We start from the raw sequence: 5,028 nt of genomic DNA on the forward strand, positions 1-5,028 counted from the left end.
CTTGGGCTCTGCACCCACGTCTCAGGAGGAGAAGGGAGCTCCACAATTGGTGAATGCAAAGTGCAAAGTCAATATTTACCCAGCCTCACAGGAGAGGGGATTGGGCAATGTACAGTGCTGGTGGCGGTGGCTGCCTGCAGCCACCCTCCTGTATGGGGAGGAGAAGGAGGCTGCCGGGAGGTGTAACCTGTTTTGTGCCAATGTGACTCAGCATGTGGTTAGATGGTGAGGAGCTCCTGCTTTACCACCCAGACTTGGGAAATAAACTCCTTTCTGGACCCAATTTTGTCTTCAAATGTCCAAATTCTTTAATGTTTGGATGTTCATGGGGAGGATGAAGCATTTGGAGCAAGTCCAGAGGAGGCCACGAGGATGAGCAGGGGCTGGAGCAGCTCCCGTATGGAGCCAGGCTGAGAAAGTTGGGGCTGTTGAGCCTGGAGAAGAGAAGCTGCGTGGAGACCTCAGAGCAGCTTCCAGTGTCTGAAGGGGGCTACAAGGATTCTGGAGAGGGACTCTTCATCAGGGACTGTAGTGACAGGACAAGGGGTGATGGGTTCAAACTGAAACAGGGGAAGTTTAGATTGGATCTAAGGAAGAAATTCTTTACTGAGAGGGTGCTGAGGCACTGGAATGGGTTGCCCAGGGAAGCTGTGGCTGCCCCATCCCTGGCAGTGCTCAAGGCCAGGTTGGACACAGGGGCTTGGAGCAAGCTGCTCCAGTGGAAGGTGTCCCTGCCCGTGGCAGGGGTTGGAGCTGGAGGAGCTTTAAGGCCCCTTCAACCCAAACCTTCCTGGGATTCTATGATCTGTGTGTGTGAACCAGGCTTTATTTCCCCCATTCCCCTACAAACCACCCTGTGCACAGCAGGAAGGGACAAACATGGGCAGTTCAAGTGCATCTGCAAGTGATATGGGGTGGAAGGATTTCAATCTCAGCCAAGGAGGTGAGGAAACAACACAAAGGGGTTTCACTGAGGGCAGGGATACATGAGCAACATCACGCCTCTGACAAGACGTGGATGGATGAATGAATGGATGGGGCAGACAAGTATCCATGCACATGTTTATGTGGTGTATGAGGAAGGGAATACTACCTCCAACTGCAATGTGAGCCTCAGCCAAGGCACATACAAAGAGCTGTGGTTTACCGAATGGAAAAACTGTAATTCATAAGTTTGGGGGGAAAAATCCTCATGGAACAGAGGAACTGCTCAGGTAAACACAGAAACCATCTTGTGCGAGGCCTGGGAAAACCAAGGGTCTGGTGGTAACCAGGATACAGCATAACACTGCTCACAGGCTGAACTGAACAATGAGCCAGCCCACTGCTAGAGCTCTGTCACGCATACAAAGGCATCGATGAGAAACTGAACATGAGCCGGCTGCAGTGTGCGCTCGCAGCCCAGAAAGCAACCGTATCCTGGGCTGCATCAAGAGGAGCGTGACCAGCAGGTCGAAGGAGGTGATCCTGCCCCTCTGCTCTGCTCTCGGGAGACCTCACTTGGAGCATTGTGTGCAGTTCTGGTGTCCTCAACATCAAAAGGACATGGAGCTGTTGGAACAAGTGCAGAGGAGGCCACGAGGATGAGCAGGGGCTGGAGCAGCTCCTGTATGGAGCCAGGCTGAGAAAGTTGGGGCTGTTGAGCCTGGAGAAGAGAAGCTGCGTGGAGACCTCAGAGCAGCTTCCAGTGTCTGAAGGGGGCTACAAGGATGCTGGGGATGGACTCTTCATCAGGGACTGCAGTGACAGGACAAGGGGTAACGGGTTCAAACTGAAACAGGGGAAGTTTAGATTGGATCTAAGGAAGAAATTCTTTACTGTGAGGGTGCTGAGGCACTGGAATGGGTTGCCCAGGGAAGTTGTGAATGCTCCATCCCTGGCGGTGTTCAAGGCCAGGTTGGACGAGCCTTGGGTGCCATGGTTTAGTGTGAGGTGTCCGTGCCCATGGCAGGGGGTTGGAACTGAATGATCTTAAGGTCCTTTCCAACCCCAACTGTTCTATGATTCTATCATTCCCTGGGCCAAGGGGCATTTCAGTTCCCCAAACCTCCCCACCACCAGGAATTACAGAACAAAACGGAACACAACCCTTGACAAAAGCAACACAGAGGTGTTAGGTGGAAAATAACCCCTTGTTTTTGTCAGGATATGAGGAATTTACATCTGCTAGACTTCATTTCTAGAGTCACTGCAAACAACAGAGCTCTGATGTAACCCCGAAGGCTCCCTTCCTAAAGACACCAATTGCTTTAACTGAGCTGAAAGTGGCTTAGGTTTTGCTTGAACCTCTCCCCGTCCTTTGTCTTCTGTTGCAAATATCAGGACCCCTCTGCTCTGAAAGCAAAGAGGGTTTTAACTCTTTCAGCTCTGTTGCTTGGAGATGAGATGTTTCCTATGAGGAACCACCAGCAATGCTGTGGGGAGATCTGCAGGTCCAGAGCTCTTCATCTTCCTGATCTGCGCAACCCCCAGGATGGAATCATAGAATCATAGAATGGTTTGGGTTGGAAAGGACCTTAAGATCATTCAGTTCCAACCTCCTACCATGGGCAGGGACACCTCACACTAAACCATGTCAAGGGTTTCATGGTGTGTCCAAGGAGGGGAAAATCCTTGCAAGGACACCCCTGGTCTAGAGGTGATGCTTCAAGGTGTTTTCCATCCTGAAGTCCTGGTTGGTCCCAAGCCTTGCCAGGGAGCTCTTCTGGTTTATTCTAGTGCAAATGGTCATACCTGAGCTTTGGGAGCTCTGGCTCAGTTTAGCACCTCAGACTACAGCCAAGACACTGATTTCTCTGCAGGAACCCATCCCTGAAGGCCTCACCTTGCTCTTTGCCAGTCACATTGCCCTGCTCTGCTCCTTTCCTCTTGCTTTCTCCTGCTGTCACTGTGCAAATTGTGGCAGGGGAACTGCAGATGTGGGTGATGGTTAAAAAAGGAACCATCAGCTCTGGCACTGCTTTACAGGTAGGTCCTGTCCTCATTGTCATCAACCCCATCCCTACTAACGGGTGTTGCTACTGTTGGAACATCCTTCACAGCTCAGTAGTCATAGGATCATCTTAGAGGACTGGAAGGCAATAGAACCAAACCCCAAAACCAACCTTATGGAATAGACTAGTATAAACCTATCAGGTCAAAATAGGAAGAAGGAGTTTAGGTTTACAGTGACTTCATATGGGTCTGGGATGGAAATGGAAAGGGGAAGAATCATCTGCTGTGTCTGTGGGGACCACCACACTTCACAGTGTCCTAGAAAGGAGCCATGAGATGGTATAACCTTATATCACATCTGTCCTTGTAATACCCCAATCCCCATCTTCCTTGCTCTGAGGGAAGTGATTATATGGGATGAGAAGGGTTTCTACTGGGAAGTGAGAAGATAAGGAGTTATTCCCAGGCTTTCTGTGTAATTTTTAGCAAGTCCCTGTCTGCACATGGGTGATGATTTGCCATTTAAAAGCAATGATACCAGTGGAGAAAACCTCACTTAGATGAACCTCTCCATGGTAGGACCTATCCACCAAAAGGCCCATCCAACTTCTCCTATAGCCACACGTTTCTCTGGTTGCTTACATTCTCCTTCTCTTGTTCTCTTTGCTGACTTGGGTTTCGGTTGCAGATAAGGAGAGGGTGGATGGTCCCCATGGCAGCATCAGAGACAGATCATGGAATCATGGAATCCCAGATTGGAAGGGACCTCAAGGATCATCTGCTCCAACCTTTCTAGGCAAAGCATAGATGGCAAAAGAAGGCAAAGACTATATGGCCCAGCACCCTGTGCATCCCAGTCTTAACAGTGTCCAGTAGATCATCACTGAGCTGTGGTTGCAGGGATGGAAGGGCCCCCTGGGACCAGCCATGATCACTGGTAATCCCTACAATCCCATGTTAGCACCTCCTGGTAAACTTTGCTGCTGTTTAATTTACCTCCATTGCTTAATTCTCACCTCTGTGGCTTTTAAACCTCATTATCTGTAATTTTCACACCATTTCCCCTTATTTCCTAACATCCACTCACATACACGTGGCCCCTGATGTAGCTCCAACTCCATCCTCCTTGGCTTTTCCCTTTGCAGGTATTTATAGTCATTTGTCCAATTTTGCTTGCATTTAGCCTGGAACATTAAGTTCCTTTAATCCCTCAATAGATCGTTCTCTGTAATCCTTTTATCACTGGCCTTCAGACCAATGGATCAATGTCCATCTCTGAGTACAAGCAGAAACCCATAAAGCCCTGAGTCACCCAGCTCTTGGCTTCTGCAACGCAGCACAATGGGATGTGCCCACAAGACTTCATGAGTTGAGCAGGATGCACATGGAGACCTGGCCATGCTCCAGGATAGGGGCTAAGAAACCCTAACAGAGGACCTGAAGGGACACATGTAAGGGGCAATGCAATGGCATGTGCAAGAAGCCAGGACAAAGCATAGGTGTCCTGCTTTCCCTGCCAGAGGAAGCTGGTCATGGTTCCTTGTTGAAGTCCCACCACATGTAGACCTATGGGACTTGATGCCCCAGCAGAAAAGGTACAAACTCTCTCAAAATCACTGTTCCTCTCTCCTAACCATAGATAACCCACTTTTTTCCCCCTAAATCCTTTCAGTCATTCATAGCATCATAGAATCATAGAATCCAAGACTGGTTTGGGTTGGAAGGGACCTTAAAGCTCATCCAGTTCCAACCCCCTGCCATGGGTAGGGACAACTTCTACTAGACCAGGTTGCTCCAAGCCACCTTCCCCTCCTGTAGGGTCTTGCACTGAGATTTGCCACTTGGTTCCTACAAGACCATAACATTATTTCCTACATCAATTGGGAGTTACACGTGTACAGGGCAAGGGGGAGAGGATGCAACGACAGCATATGATGAGATGTCAGTTGGTGGGCTGAGAAAACAAGCTGATCCCTCTTGTTGTCCGAGATCCAGCAGAGAAAGACATAAATCTGGGCAAGCTCTTATGGTGGCAGCATCAGTTCTCATTGTTTAGCTGGGGAGCGTGCTCTTCATGGTGTCATGAGATGCAGG

This window comes from Psittacula echo, assembly GCF_963264785.1.
Source record: "Psittacula echo genome assembly, chromosome: 3".
Lineage (NCBI taxonomy): Eukaryota > Metazoa > Chordata > Aves > Psittaciformes > Psittacidae > Psittacula > Psittacula echo.